Raw genomic sequence first — 16244 nt, forward strand, 5'->3', positions numbered from 1 at the left:
CATTATTGAGGAGTGTCCCTTGAGTAACAGTGGCGCATGTGTAATAAGCAAATCATTCTACCAAAATAATGGGGCAGCGATTGCTCTCTAAGGCAGGCATTACTGCACAGATAGTTACAAGGAACTATTAGTTCAAAAACATACTAGAAAAAGAATGAAAATATTGCTAGGAATTAGTGCTTGAAATAGATTTCCTGTTGTTTTCATGAAATAATCATGATATCATGTAAACATTTCATTAAACCAACGTTTATTTGCAAAATTAAAATAATGTTTATAATACAACATAAAACATTTGCTGGTCTATAAATTATAGCAAAATTGAAAACAAAACTTAAAAGCGTTTACTCTGACGTTATACTAATACTTTATGTCATGTAAGCATTGTGCAACTTACATTACATTTTTATAAAATTATTTTCATCTTCGGTGTTACCTCGATGGTTTCTCATCTAGCGCTGAAAGACGGTTTTGCCATTGTTGCTGTTATGTTTGCCTTGAAGAAGCTTCGATGTGATCACTGCTCATTCACTTTTTTTATTCATCTTCTTGTACAAGCTTGGGAAAAAATTAAGATTAAAATGAGCAAAAGTAGATACCATGCCGCAATACATGTCATATGCTTGTCGAGCGTTTGCTGAGCGACAGTGTTTTTTAATATAAAGACTCCATTCACGTGCGTAGCACGCTGAAAAGATGCCGCTGCAGCATCTACCTTCTGCAATTTTTCATTTAGGGGCTGCACTCACCACGAAACCCGCGGGCGACAGCGCGAAACCAGGCAAAAGCCACCCGCCGCCACTGAAGCAGATGCGGAGCGAACAGTGAGCAGGTCGCGCCCCTTGCGGCGGCGGAGAGCGTGACTCAAGGAGAAAAGTTCCCATTGTTCACGCGGCGATTGAGAAGGCCGTAAGAAAGAGCGCGCGCTCTCTCCCTCGAGACCGGCCGTGTCTGACCATGGAGGAAGGAAAAACTAGGAGGGAGAGCGCGCGGCAATATCCGTGAAGCCTAGTTATAAAAAATAAAAGACCTGAACTTGCAGAGAGCCGGCTCCGTGAACTGCGCATGCGCGCCCAGGACCAAAGTGGAAAGGAGGATAAGTTGCTCTTCTGGACGGATGTGACGTCAAATAGCTTTTAGTGCTTGTTTTTTTTCTAGAGTAAGCCTCAAACCCAGATGTTCACTGAGCCGCCCAAAGTATTGCCCAAACAAGGAAGGCTGGCGCGCTTTTCAGACAACGAGCATTTGCGCTTTTCGAGCCCTAGGCACCCTAGGTTGTCTTTCATGCGTCGGACTGCTGCAGTTTGCGGGCCATCATCCCGGTAGATGCAAACTCGGTGAAATGCGGATTCAGTTCGTGGATTATAGCCTTAAATTCAAGGGCGCAGCCCTCGGTGCAGTCCTACTGACTGCGGTGAGTCGTACATACATGCGCGCGAACTCTAAGTAAAGTATTTGTCGTCTTTCTGCCATCGCCTTCCTTGCAGCTTCTTTAACGAGTTTTTGCACGGCAGCGCAAGCATGCGTTATCCTCAATTATTCACGTGGCGTAATCGCGCTATCGCGCGACAGTCTCCGGGCGAAGGCGTGAGGAGACGACGAGACTGCTTAATGGCGTCCACGATCTCGTTTCATTGCGCTTGGAACAACTTCCATTTCTGCTGCTGTGCACCGATCGGTCGCCGGTTGCTGTTGTCTTCCGGATGCACTGGAGTATTGGGACATATGAGGCGACTAAAAGATAACGTAAAACTATTTCTTTGGGCATATATATTTGTTTGGGCAGTATAAGGCATTTTTGCGTGCGCCAGCGTGAACGCGCTGGTTTATAATCGGGGTTTTATTGCCTTCCTCGCAGCTTCAACCGATGGAGCGGCTCGGCCCATAGAAAATGTCGGGCTTCTTTCGGAAAACTGTTGGAAGGTAAGCGGCACTCATCTGTACAGACCATACGTGGTAGTGCTGCAATACATGAGTAATATCTGCGGACTGCTAAAAGGGGGGTTGCTGGCCAGCTGAGAGATAGTTTAAACGTAAGTAGGCCCTGTGCGGACTGAGCCTCGAAGTGCAACAAGCCTACTGCACAGCATGAAATGGCTACAAAAGTATGGTTATATACATGACCGAATCCATGTGCTTATTTGCTCAGACCTTCCACTGTCAAGTACTCACACTTATTTCGGTGTATGCAGCAATGAAAGTGACTTCATTACTCCTCAGCTAGCATAGGTTCATGCCTGTGACAATATCTGTCCTTTTACTGCGGAAATAACTGCATTGGTGGAACTCACTGAGCTTGTTTATATAGATTTAACACTTTGGATGCATGTTGCTACTGCAGAGTTCCCTAATATATATATCTTTTGCCTGCTCCAACATAAATAGTTGGCAGTGCTTGGCTTCAAGCTGCTGCCAAGGCCATTGACAACTTATTTGAAAAGAGAACAATAATTAACCTGAGCTGGCATGTTTTGTGGGAGAGTGAGGCACCATTGCGAGTACCTCGTAATCCTGTCAAAGAGCTTGGCAGTTGCTGCTATAAGCACTCTCCATTGCAGTTCCATGCAAGCTGCAGTATATTGGGCACTTACTGCACAAGTGATTTAACTTAGATTCTCTTTGTTGCTATTTCGGTGCTTTGTAAGTGTGCTAAATATTTGTATTTGTGCTAGCATTGACAGCCAGTCTCGTTGCTACCTTTTTCCTTCTGCAGCAGGCACTCTCACTTGTTTTACTCGAACCAAATTCTATTGTGAGTGAGTTTGCTGAATTTATGCAAACTAAATGTAATTGCAGTATTACTCTCATTTATTTACATCTGCAGAGGCAACGAATTCTTGGTGGCGACGAACGAGTTCCCTCCGCCAGTTCGATTACACCGCCACCTCAGTAGTGCAGTGAGCTGCGACTGGTGTGACCAAATGGATACTCTCACTGCTTCCACAGGTTTAGAGCGTTCTCCCAGTTAAGTTTAAAACACCTTGCTTGCAATGTATTTAATCTTGTTGTGTAATATTGTCACCCTTGCTGATATGCTATTATTTGAAAATCATTCTGGGTGGTTTGGAACACATGATTTGCAATGGGGGGAGGTGGGAAGCACAAATGTGTGACTGCAATTTTTTGTCAGTCTAGCTTCTAGCCTTGCGAATTAAAGTAACAGATTAATACCTGAACAGGCCTGACATTTATTGGAGAGTTTGTCATATAGAAGAAAACTTGATCCGGTGTGGAGGTAACACAGCTGTGGTTCTCCGAGAAAATGTTATCCGTGTGTGATGGTGTCTAAAACATGGCATTGTCTTAGGTAACTTGGCATGGAATCGGCCACTTCTTGTACTCTCTTGACAGCATCTATTGTACTATGTGCTAGGTGATATGCCTTCAGGGATAAGAGTAGATGGAGAATACCTCAGTAATCTGCAATTTGCTGATGACATTGCCCTGAAGCAGTCAGGATGACGGCAGTAATGTGAGCAGGTTGTACGTCATGCTGGTCATGGAGGAAGTAAAAAAGCCTTAGAAGCAATGTAAAGGGTTCCGGAAATCGGCTGGTATGGATAGGCAACTGCAGATCTTTGAAGAGTGGTAGGGAGATTGTGCTAGAAAAACTGCTTGCTTTGTGTGTGTAGTGCCTCACGACCTCAAGCGTATTAAAATCTTGGAAGGATCCTAACAGTACCATAATCTATAAGGGGCTGTCAAGCACTTGCAAACTTAAACTGACCGGGTTACTGTCCATTGCCTACAAGATAATAGAATTGGGAAAATCTTGGACTTTCTATCAGCTGAAAGAGCAGCTGGCTTTCGTAAGGGCTGCCATGTTTTTTAATGTGTCTGCCCTGCCGCTGTTGTGTGCTGGATTGTAGCCTACATCCACATCGGATAGGAGGCTGTGCAAACAAACTGCTCTTTACAGAAGGAACATAATTTGAACTGCCCATATCATACAATGCAGCAGCAGTAATGAAAAGTGCTTCATAAGGAGTGACTTATTGTAGAATGGTTGCTTTATTGCGGTAGCGTAAAAGGCGTCACCCTTGAGAAAAATCACAACCATGCCTTTGGCAGGTGACATGGCCATGCACTGATTGGTTGTCTGGTTCTGCGATGTCACGAGGCCACATGATATGGCCGAGCTGGCTGGAGCTCGTATTGTGGAAAAGCGCAAAAGAGACAAAGAATCGAGAAAAGAGAGGACGACGCAGGCAGCTCCTTTGAGGTGAGAGGGTGAGGTGGAATAGAACCCTCCGAGACCCTTGGATCCAGTATCAGACGTGCTACTCCACATTCATACAGCTTGGTTAAAACAGAGCTTTATACCCATGTTGGGTGGTCTTAGGCACAATGTGGTTGATTATGGTTGTATGCTGACGATTATGTGTGAGATAATACCGGCACAAATTAAGGGATTAGGGCTTATACCTTTCAGGACCGCTTTAAGCCAATCGTTCATATATGAATGATGGTTTTCACACACTGGCAGACGTAAATTTTCGTGTTTGGAACATGTAGCCCCATTTAGGCAGATAGTATGACAAAAGTAATTATAGTAACTAGTTCACAGGGATGGAAAGGCACAGAATCTGTCACTTGTTTCTGTGGGCACCTGAACTGTGTCGTAAGGGAAGGGAGGAGGGAGTCGAAGTGTAAAGACAGAAATGGGTGCTGTAGTGGAGGTCTGTGGAGTAATTTTGACCACCTAGGGATATTTAACGCGCGCTGACATCACATAGCACACGGGTGCCACTTCGTTTGCATCGAAAGCAGCCGCCAGCGGTCGGGTTCGGACATGGGTACTCCGGCACAGTAATCTAGCATCTTAACCGCTGCACTACCGCAGTGGGGCTATTGTGACAACCATAGTTTCTGTTTGTGTGCAGCTTGTTTATTTTTTATTTTATTTTTTGTTCTTTCTGGCACAGTGTGACATTTAAAAAATTATTCGAAATGAGGTCTTTGGCGCCATTCACACGATTCTGCTGCTTCTACTATAGTTTTCTTTTTATGAGAGCAGTAGCGAAGTCTCTTGAAGACAATTTTACTAGCTCTCGGTTCAGCTCAGATGATGAATCAGTCAAATGCCAGCCTCGAACTTTAGCTAGTGGCCAAGAAAAGCTTAGTTTCAATCTCTAATCACTCTTGGTCAGTTACACGTGCTCATTTTGTGTTCCTACTGTTCTGTTTCCATTCGCTGGGTTTCAGCAGCAATGAAAGCTTGGTACTACTTGATATGGCTTCTCCAGAACTTCAAGTGTGGAACTTCTTCAAGCAAATCGAGTGGAGTTTGAACACCGAGCTCCTATTGCAGATTTTCAAATTTGATGGCAAACTCTCCCACCTAGTGGAAAACATATCACCAAATAATCCAGTCATAAATCCTGAAAGGTTTGGAAATGCCAATGCTATAAACTGTAAAATTAGTAGAGGAAGGCCGAGCTTAAAAATGGCTGTTTTCAGCAACTTAGCTATATTTCTGAGAGAACAGCACACCTTCAAAATGAACTTCAGAACGTAAATTATTACTTCCTTGGCAGTTGGGCTTCGCTGCATTTTGTTAGTGTGATGTGGAGAATAGGTAAATGAGACTCTCAACAACTGCTGCAGGAAATCAAGAATGACCACTGCTTCCGAACAGCACTACGAAAAAAAGAAATCTGCCGATAGGTGCACCATATCTTTACTAGTAATAAAAGAGGCAGTGTAGCATATTTTTAGTATTCTGAATTATTTTTTTTGCTGGCTTATTTTGATATTAATGCCCCCTTTTCTTTCACTTTTTGGATTTTTTCTGCAAATTTCGGAGAAAAAGGTTTTTATGTTATGTATAAAGCCAAAACAAAAACATGGGCATTTATTTAATTGAGGATCAAAATACCTGCATTTTAGTATTATCTAATAGCAAGATTGTGTAAATATTTTATTTAATAAACAAATTACATGGTGCTGAAGGAGTTGAGGCAAAAAAAAAAAAAGACTTCTTCATTTTCAAGCTGTAGTTTAAGAAATGAGCATTTTTCTGCCTTTTGTATATCCTCAAGATTTTATTACAATTTCTTGTTTTTATATTCATGTTTGACAATACTTTGTGAATATTTTACCCAGTGCTGAGAATTTATCTTATGTATTATGCTTATATTCACAATATTCACGTGTTTAGAGGGCATTTAAATAGCTGTATTTTAATTGGCTTATGTGCGTCATGTACAGAAGGTGTGATCAGAAATTGTCATCAAAAAACGTCCTTCATACTGGAACTTGCGTGTGAAGAGCTCTGGCAGGTGCGTGCTCTGTTGCCGCGTTGCAGAGAGGAGGAAAGGAGGCATCCTGGCTGTGCAAACCGCCGCGGAGAGGTGACAAAGAGGCTAATGGCAACCCCATGCATACTCGGGCCACTTATGCGCTTATACACAGGACCTCGGAGGATGGGCGTGTGGTATTCGATCTGTCATTTGACGTGTGTAACTAGAAGGCTGCATTCCCTGCACCGTACCTATTAGTCACATATTCTAATTCTGGTGCCGGGTTGTGTGCGCCTTAGCGATCTTAGAGCTCTTAAGCACTTCCTACATTTTTTTTTTTTTGTAGGTTGCAGCAAAGTTCTTTAAACACGTCATTTATAAAATAGCAAGGTGCATGTATGCGATCAAGGATCCACAAGGGAAGCTGCAGACGGGAGCTGTTGACGCTACCATGCTATACTCTTAAAGACGGATCTCAAGTGTCTCCTAAATTTTTATAACAAAACGAACATCCGCACAGTGTTTGCTGGAGATGCTTACAACCCTGCTGTCCTGTCCGAAGACAGGGGTACATGCATTACTGCCCTCCATATGCAAGGCCAGCCACAATTAAACATTCGTTACCAGAGTAACATGATTGCCTGGCTTTTTTGTGTGTTCACTTCCTTAGCATACTGTAGCATAGTCATAGTAGTGTGCACCTTTCCAATAAGTGGTCACGGGGTGTCACCATATTACCTGCTGGACTGCTTTGTGCATTTGGTGCTAGCACAGTGGAAGCAGAGCCGGTTTGCAGCAGTCCAGAGAGGAGGAGCGAACAATATGGTGGCACCGAGTAACTTATTGGAAAGGTGTATATAGATTGCTTGTTCCTGCAAGATGCGAGTTAAACTGCTCTCATACGAACAGTTTCGATCCTCATTGAACTGGATCTACATTCAACTCATTGTAGATCGAGGTTGTCACACGGCAACTGTCAAGTGCAGTTGAGCTCGAGCCTGCTTGACTTAAGGTTGCTTCCTCAATCGCTCTCGAGATTTCAAGCACACTCAAAAGCGGTCATTGACACCCTCGTCATCACCGAGCTCTAAAACTTGAAAACGAATAAATGCAATAGAACTGCACATAATAACACATAAATGTATTAAAAGGCATGATAGAACATTCGTAGAACGGCTAATTTTATAATATTGACACCGTAGTCTACTGCCAGTGGAAGCTAAGGTGGCGTTCTCTTCGACTGCGTCAGCGTGGAAACTGTAGAGCGGAAGAGAAACTGCACTGTAGCAGTTGACCGCTGGGAAGATAGGTTAGATGACCTGAGGCGCCAAAAGCGGAATGCTGCTGTGTACACTGAAATCGTGCAATCATTAACCCAATCTTAAATTTCCTTTTGAGACTCATTGCGACTGACAGCAGACGACGGACCACGTAGGAAATTTCTCAATGTGACTGAAAACGCCCGTGTAGCACCGGATGTTTCAATCCTTCTTGAAAGCCTGAATGCAGATTGAGTTCAATGAGGATCGGAAGTGTTTGTGTGACAGAGGGATTAGTGTAGTGCAGCTAAAGCTTTGTGTTAGCTGGTGTGCACAAGTTGGGTGGCCAAGCTGTGTTAAATGGTATTACAATGCATATTTAGAAAACAAAACAGGGCACCCCAAACAGTTTATTCAACTTCTCAGATTATTTGGCATTACACACATTGTCTTGAAAGCAGTCCAAAATATGGCCAGCACAACTTATGTCCTTGCTTATTTCAGTGTTCATTTAAGAGAGCTAACATATTCAAGGGCTACTGACCAGGCTGACATTTTAACCAAGCCCGATGAGGCGTTGGACATGGTCTCTGCGAAATACTGCAGCGATGCACACACTGGAAAGCAACAAAATGCAAACCAAAGCTCTCATGGTCCTTTTAAAACAGCCAAACCTCCTCATCCTTTGCGCTGACCATCGAACTTTGTCGATGAGGTACTAACAGATACTGCATCCATTGGTTTCTCTCTGACTGATGGGCGAGGGGTGTCACTTGGTCTGCTGATGTCACGCACTTTTTTGTCTTGCATTTCGTTTTCACTCATGCATACACTCACACAAGAAAGAAGGCTTTTAGTTTCTTTCCCTTGTCTATGCATGCTTCAGCGTGTTCTGTGCACTGTGCTATTCATACACCAACGGCTGGACTCAAGTGGCAGCGGCGCGCACTTTCATACAGCCTGCGCATTCGCCGCAGATATAATGGCAGCTCTTCTAGGCAAGCAGTGCCCTCTTCCCCGTGAAGTTAGTGCAGGATTTACCCAACCCTGGTGTCACGAAATCGGCGCCCATTTTCATCAAGCCGGTACGGCGCGAGGCCCGCACGGCGTCGCGTGGAAGGCGTGGAGAGAAAAGCCCCCTTCCCCGCGCGGGAGAGCGCGTAGCTTTGTACGCGTTGCCGTGACCCTCTTTCCCATTGCCCGGGGAGGACGGTGGTTCATCGGACTGGAATCAACCAGAAAATTCCAGCATCTTCTATGGGACCTGGCCAATGGCGACGCGCGGCTCGACGGGAGGAAGAGAGAGCTCTATAACCAGCGAAGCTAAGTGTGTGTGCGCGCTAGCTTTGACGCGTGCTAACAAACAGACGCGGCGCGCCCTATTTAAAGAGACCGCGCCGCTTGATGAGTCAGTCAGTCAGTTCGTCAGTGTTTTGCGACGTGTTCGCCTGTGCTTCGGCTGGACTCCCGGGGATCACCCGCTGCTGGCAAGCCCACGGACTTTCAAGGGAGCGGCGCTGGTCTCGTATGGCGGCCACATCGTGACTCTTGAGGCCTCGGACTGCAACAGTGCCCGGTGAACAATTTGGTGTTTGTTTATGTAACTCTCTCGTGTTTGATCTGTTGTAAAGCCTGTGTTATTGAATCATTCTGTAGTTGCATGCTTAGCGTTTGTATTCTGTGAACCTCTCGTCTTTGCATTTCAAGTGATCTTGTGTGTTCCTTTGTATCGTCTCTTGCTGTGCATAAATTGTGTTTTGTTCGTTACTTCTGACTCCGATCCTTTCTCTGGTTTGAACCGGCGACCGCTGGGCACCAAACGACTACCCCCTTCTGTCACTACAAGGTAGTTGAATTCCGGCTGAGCTTGCCACGCAGGTCGAGGGCATCTCCTTTGCGACCGGAACAGCTACCCCCACTCACTCAAAGGGTGTCTGGGAGTGTGCGCACCATTAAGGGCGCATCGTTAATAATAATACCCCTAATTATTAACGGGTGACAATTATTCTGGCGTCCGCGACAGGACGTTTGGTGCTCTCAAGCTCAGAGGATGGAGAACGAGTTAGAAGAGCTTACGAAGAGCTCGTAAACTGTGTAGCAGCAGAGCGATAGCGAGAGGTTGTGCCGCGCGGAAGCGTTTAGGCGAAGTTCGCTAAGCAGTGTTTAGGCTACACCCAGACGGTTCGCGCTTCAGATATGAATCTGAAAGAGTTGGTTGAGGCTGGCACCCAGCTGGGGTTGTCCGGTGCCGAACTGCGCAAATGGGTTAGCCAGAGAGAAAAAGAAGAAAAAGAGAGAGAAGAAAAAGAACGAGAGAGGGCTCGAAAGGAAGCCGAGGAAGAAAGAGAGAAGGCTCGAAAGGAGCGTGAAGAGGAATTTCAGCGAGAAAAGGAATTACTTACTATGACACTTCAGCTCCAAAACTCGGGGAACAACAGCGGTTTAGCTGAAGTGCATAGCGCCAGTGAAGGACATAGCAGCTGGCGGATAGACGCAAGTAAATTGATCCCGAAATACGACGAGAGAAGAGACGATCTCGACGGGTTCCTCATGCGTTTTGAAAGGATCGCCATAAATGCAAATTGGACAGACAGTGAATGTGCTACCATCTTGCTCGTCTTGAGTACTTGCCTTAGCGGCGAAGCATTAAGTGTGTTTGGAAGACTTCCTCCTGAGGATGCAGGCAGCTATAACAAAGTAAAAGCTGCATTACTTAAAAGGTTTAGATTTACGACGGATGGGTTTCGTGAGAAGTTCAGGACTGAAAAACCTATGGACGGTGAAACGGCAACACAGTATGTTGCGCGACTGAGTCATTATTTCGACCGCTGGACTGAACTCTCAAAAATTAAACTTGAGTATGGCGCACTTCGCGAACTCCTAATTAAAGTCATAAAAGACCTGAAGTTCAGCATTTACGCGGACGACGTTAATCTCTGGATGAACAACGGCAGCGATGGCAGCATAGAGGAACGCCTACAAGCGGCGGCGGACACCATTGTGTCCTACGCGGCCGAAAGGGGTCTTTCGTGCTCTCAGCAAAAATCCGAACTTTACATATATAATCCAAAATCAATGAGGTGCAAGGGCGACTTTAACGTAGAAATAAAGGTCGACGGAAAAACCGTACCAAGAGTCCAGCAAATCAGAATCCTCGGACTTTTTATTCAAGACGACGGGTATAATGACGGAACGATAAAAAAACTCACTACCTACGCGACGCAAGTAACAGGAATATTTAGGAGGATTGCATTCAAAGGCAGAGGCCTCAAAGAGAGAAGCCTCTTGAGACTGATGCAGACGTACATAATAAGTCGAATATGCTATGCCACACCGTTCCTCAACATCAGTACCAATGAAAAAGATAAGATAGACGCACTCATCAGGCGTTGCGTCAAGAGGGCGCTGGGTCTGCCCATCTCCTCTTCTACGGAACGCCTGATAGAAATGGGAGTGCATAATAGCTGGACGGAACTTGCTGAAGCGGTGAGAATCGCCCAACATGAAAGATTAAGTAGGTCGAGCACGGGTCGAACCATCTTAGAATGGGTGGGTCGAAAAATAGATAGGGGCACAGCCGACAAGGTTGCCCTACCACCACAATGTCGCGAGAACATCATTGTCCGTCCTCTCCCCCGCAACATGCACCCAGAATACCACAAGGAGAGACGGGAGAAGAGAGCAGAAGCACTGGTTAAAAGTGCAAAAGAACTCGGAGTAAAAGAAGTTCCCTACGTAGACGCTGCAAGCGGCCTATCAGGGGCGGCAGTCGCCGCGGTAGTCGATGGTAGCGGCGCACCAGTCGTCTCCGCCACCATCCGAAGTAGAAACATAGACACGGCTGAAGAGGTCGCAATAGCGCTCGCTTGCGTCGGAACGAAGGCTAGATTGATCTTTAGCGACAGTAAAACTGCTCTCTGGAATATCGGAAAAGGCAGGGTCTCAATTGATCGCAAAATCACCCTAATTTGGGTCCCAGCACACACGTCCGTCCCCGGCAACGAGGCGGCCCATGATTTAGCCCGAGATCTCTACTTCCGGGCAAACGCGGAGCCGCCCGACTGCCAGGCGATGGACGAACGTTTGCAAAGCTATAAAGAAATAATCGAAAATTATAGATTAGGAAGACGTCTGATGCCGCCACCGGATCCTAGCTTAAATAATAAAGAGGCCATAGCCTGGCGGCGATTACAAGCCGGAAATTTCCCGAACCCTGTCTGGTTGTTTCACACCCAGATAGAGGAGAGAAAAAACGATAAATGTAAAGCCTGCGAAGCGAGGGGGACCCTCGACCATATAATTTGGGAATGCCCTAAGTCTCCGGGCGCTAGGGACAACATTAAAAGTAGAGAAGCCTGGTTAACCCTGCTGCGAAGCGACGTCCCCGCTGACCAGCAGAAAGCCGTCCGCCTGGCGGCTGAGGCCGCGAATAACCAATGTATATTCGCCAGTCCTTAGTCGCGGAGGTTCCAGCCCCCGTTCCTCAGGCCTGCGTGCCAGGAGCGGGGAGTAGGGGGCCTCCTAAATCGGTGGAAATTAAAGTTTTAATCAATCAATCAATCAGTAACGTTGGTCGGCGTAGCGCGGTGGTAGCCCACGTTTTACCAACGGGACACTGTGACGTCACACCCCACGTGACACAAAAGCGAGAGATGGGCTTCCAACCCAAGCAGTCGGCGTGGCGCTGTCGGAGCTGCGGCTCAGTTTGCAGGAGCTGCCAACTTGGGTCGCTCGTTTTACATAGGACGGTTATGTCAGAGTCAGCTTGCCAGGACCCTGGCATTCACGTTACTCCTATAGGCCACTAAGGCGCGTTCATACGGCTTGGTTAAAGCGGGGCCTTATATGTGGTCTGAGGAAGAAGAAAGAATGTGTTGTGTTGGTTATGTTGGGGTTAATGGAGCATAAGCAACTAAAGGCTATCATGCGCCAAACACGAGATGCGTATGTTTATTTTAGGAGAAGAAGAACGCTCGGCCATCCGCAGCTAGTGCTTTCGCTCAATATTTGGTTCAGCAGGTTTAACTCTTGTATTTTTTTTCTCTATTTTCTCTTCTGTCCGGACGAGGTAGCGGAGGTGGCCCAGCTACAGAGCCAGTAGCAGGCCTGCGCATTTTCGTTTCTTTGTAGTCGCAACAACAACCACAAACCGTTGTTCTACGATTCGTTTACAGGAAATGAAAAGCGCAGTATCTGTCATTCGCGGAATACCGCTATCATCCTCAAGGCAGACAAAGGGAATTATGGTGGTGGTGGTAAATATATTTTATTGAAAATGTTTCGGAGGTTGTAGAGGTGGTTGGAGTCCTCAGTCCGGAACACCATTGGCGTAGGCTGCTGTCCTCGCTCTTTCGATGAGTTCTTTTTGACCCCTTGCGTCCGAGCTGGTCAGAGCTGCCTCTCACTCTTCCTGCGTTGGCTGGTTATTATAGTGACAGTCTGATTTCGCTGGCATGCCCACACCATATGGTACAGGTCCGCCTTCTCCCCGAAGAATTTGCATTGTGAGTCAAATGACTCTGAATGTATTGCTTGTAGTCTTCGTGGGTTGTTGAAGGTGTTGGTCTGTAGCTTGCGGAGATGTGCCTCCTCCCCTTTGTCTAGTGTCTTTGCCGGTGGAGGGTAGACCCGGCTAGATAATCTTAAGTGCTGAAGTATATCAGTGTAGGTTAGCAATGGGGTAAGATTTTCCACGAGATCTGTATTGGATGCCCGGGGGAGCAATGCTCGGGTTGAGGCATGTGTGCTCTCGTTCCCTGGGATGCCCTGGTGACCTGGTACCCATAGTAAGTGTTTATGCGTGGGGTGGTAGCCACGGGTGTAACTCCTTGCTGAATTTTAGCTGCTAGCTGTGCAATTCTGCCCCTGAGGTAATTTCCATATGCTGTCTGTGAATCTGTAAGAATGTATTCTGAGGTAGTGTGTGTTGCAGCTAGGGCAATCGCCACTTCTTCCGCAGCCAGTGTGTCTTGGCTGAGCAATAATAGTCCATCCACTGTGTGATTTTGGTGCACTACTGCAACGGCTGCCATTCCCCGTTCAGGACCCGCAGCATCGACAAAAATCACGCCCTCGCGCCCGTCGTAGTGCCTTTTTATAGCTTCCGCTCGTGCTTGTCGTCTTGGCTGATTAAAATCGAGGTGCATATTCCTCGGCAATGGAGTTCCCTTGAATTGTCCTTTCCACGAGGCATGGATGTCGCTTTTAGCGCCTAGCTGTCGGGGGCAATTGATGTTCAAGTCGTTCAAGACTTGCCGGCCAGTGAGAGTCGTGGAGAGTCATACCACCTGCGCCGTGACGTGTGCCTCTATCAGCTCGTCTACCTTGTTGTGGACGCCCAGTCGTAAAAGCCGTTCCGTCGATGTCATAAGAGGGAGGCCCAGGGCCTTCTTGTAGGCTGTTCTGATTATGACGTCGATGTTCTTGATGTCAAACTTCTTGAGACGAAGGTAGGGTGCTGCATAGACGATGCGGCTCACGACGAAAGCCTGCACCAGTCGGAGAGTATATTCTTCGCGTATCCCTGATTTCCGTGTCGTTATTCTGGCCATCATCCTGGCGACTTGCTCGCTCACGAGGCGGAGTTTCTGGATGGCGAGGTGGTTGTTGCCCTTGTTATTGATGTACAGACCCAGTGTCTTGACGGTCCGAACTTCCTTGATGGGTGAGTTGTCAACGTGGATGTCGATCGTGGCCTGATTTGTGTGCTGGCGGAAGACTAGGAGTTCACATTTTTCGGGAGAGCAGGTTAGTCCACACGCTCGTGCATAATAGTGAACTGTTGCCGCTGTTTGTAGTTTTTCTTCAATGATTCCCATACTACCCGTGGTTGTCTAGATGGTTATATCGTCAGCGTACAGGGCGTGCCGTATGCCCTGTATCTGATTTAGAAGAGGTGGAAGATTTCGGAGTGCAATATTGAACAGAAGTGGGGATAATACTGTCCCTTGCGGAGTGCCTCTCGTGCCCGTCTTCATTTGCGTTGTTTGTTTAGTGCCGATGCCGATGTTGACCGTTCTTCATTTAAGGAAATCAGAGACGTATGAGTAGACTCTCTGGCCATAGTTCGTGGTCTGGAGGTTCTGGAGAATTGTGGAGTGTTGGACATTGTCAAACGTATCTTTGAGGTCCAGGGATAGAAGTGCTCGATCACTGTTTCTTCGTGTTGGATCAATGACTTCGCGTTTGAGTTGCAGAAGCACATCATGGGTGGACAGATGTGCTCTGAATCCAAACATCGTGTGTGGCAGTAGCTCGCTGTTCTATAGGTAGTTGGAGAGACGCGCGTGGACTGCCTTTTCCATGAGTTTGCCTGCGCACGACGTGCGGGATATGGGGCGTAGGCTTCCAATGCTGATTTTGTAAACGGGTTTGGAGATAAAGCGTACATTGGCTGTTTTCCATGCCTGTGGATAGGTGCCGATATGCCAGCATTCGTTAACGTAATCCGTAATTTGCTGAAGTGCCTCCGTGCCGAGGTTGGGTAGAAGTCGAACCGTAATTTTGTCTTGTATCGGGGCTCTACCTCGGCGCATATCTGCTAGTGCTGCTATGATTTCTTCTCAAGTGAAGTCTTTATCTGGGTCTTCGTTCGGTTCCCCCCGGTATTCTGGATTTGAAGCTTCCGCGTCTCTCGAAGTGCAGATATAGCGACGCGTGAGTTGATCCACGAGTTCGTCATCCGTGCCTTGAAAGTTGTGTAAGGCTCGATGCACATTTCTACGTGTTTCACTCTTCGATTTCGGTGGATCAATTAGGCATCGGAGAAGGTTCCACGTAGTCTTGCTGTCTAGGCGACCTTTGAGGGATTCGCACCTTTTAAGCCAATTGGTGCGAGCGAGGTCCTATGCGTATTGATCGGCTTGAATAGTTAGCTTCGCTATTCGAATTCTGACTTTTCGATGGTGCCTTTGTTTCTTCCACCGTTTTATGAGACTACGTCTAGCTTCTCAAAGGTGTAGGAGATGGTTGTTAACAGCTGAGTGGTCCTCCGTGGTGGCAAGGGTTTTGGTGAGGTTTTCTTCAAGGTCGAGAATGGATGCCGCCCACTCTTCGTAACTAGTTATTTGTTCCGATGTAGCTAGTTTAGTGTCCTTCTTGAATTTCTCTGTCTGTCACTCTGTCTTGCCCACGTGGTTTGCTGTGCTTGTTACTTTCAAAGATGGTCTGGAGGACGTAGTCATCGCTGCCTAAGGTCTCTCCCGTATTAAGACATTCATAGTTGCGGGCGTTGCTGAGGAGCGCGAGGTCGGGGGTGGTATCCAGAGTTATGCTGGTACCGACTCAAGTCGGATGCTGCGGGTCAGTAAGCAAGGTAAGTGCCACGTCAGCGATGGCGGAAGCTAGCTTCCTGTCTTTAGTGTCTTCCTTTGGATATCCCCATAATGGGCTAGAAGCGTTAAAGTCGCCGACTATAACTAGGGGAGCTGTATGAGCTTCTCTTCATGCTTTCATAACGTTAGCGTGAAAGGCTACGCGGCGCTGTTTTGGACGACTATATATATTGAGTATATAGGTGCCCTTGCTGTTACAGTGTTGTGGTAGCAACTTTATGAAGGTATATTCAATGTCGCTTTGTAGATCAAGGCTGACAGTGGTTGCTGTGCATGATTTGTGGACCAAAATGCATGTCGAAGGGTTTGCTTGATGTGTTGAGTATCCTCTGATCTTAGCCCCCATATTCACTTCTTGCAGGGCTATTATTTGCGGCGCAGGAGAATAAGAGTCTATATATTGTTGTAAT

At 46.7% G+C, this 16244-nt stretch overlaps 1 long non-coding RNA gene across 2 annotated transcripts; it reads left to right on the top strand.

The window, feature by feature from the left end:
* Positions 1–925: 925 nt before the first annotated feature.
* LOC146195681 (uncharacterized) lies at positions 926–4966 on the top strand. Of its 2 annotated transcripts, none has more exons than XR_014706036.1 (3): positions 926–1414; positions 1859–1923; positions 2825–4966. It is a non-coding gene; the product is annotated as an uncharacterized LOC146195681 (long non-coding RNA). The 2 variants fall into 2 exon arrangements; XR_014706037.1 differs by lacking the exon at positions 926–1414 and adding an exon at positions 1447–1746.
* The last annotated feature ends 11278 nt before the right edge of the window (positions 4967–16244 follow it).

This window comes from Amblyomma maculatum, chromosome 3, assembly GCF_055883805.1.
Source record: "Amblyomma maculatum isolate TAMU_Amacu chromosome 3, ASM5588380v1, whole genome shotgun sequence".
In the NCBI taxonomy this organism is placed as follows: Eukaryota; Metazoa; Arthropoda; class Arachnida; order Ixodida; family Ixodidae; genus Amblyomma; species Amblyomma maculatum.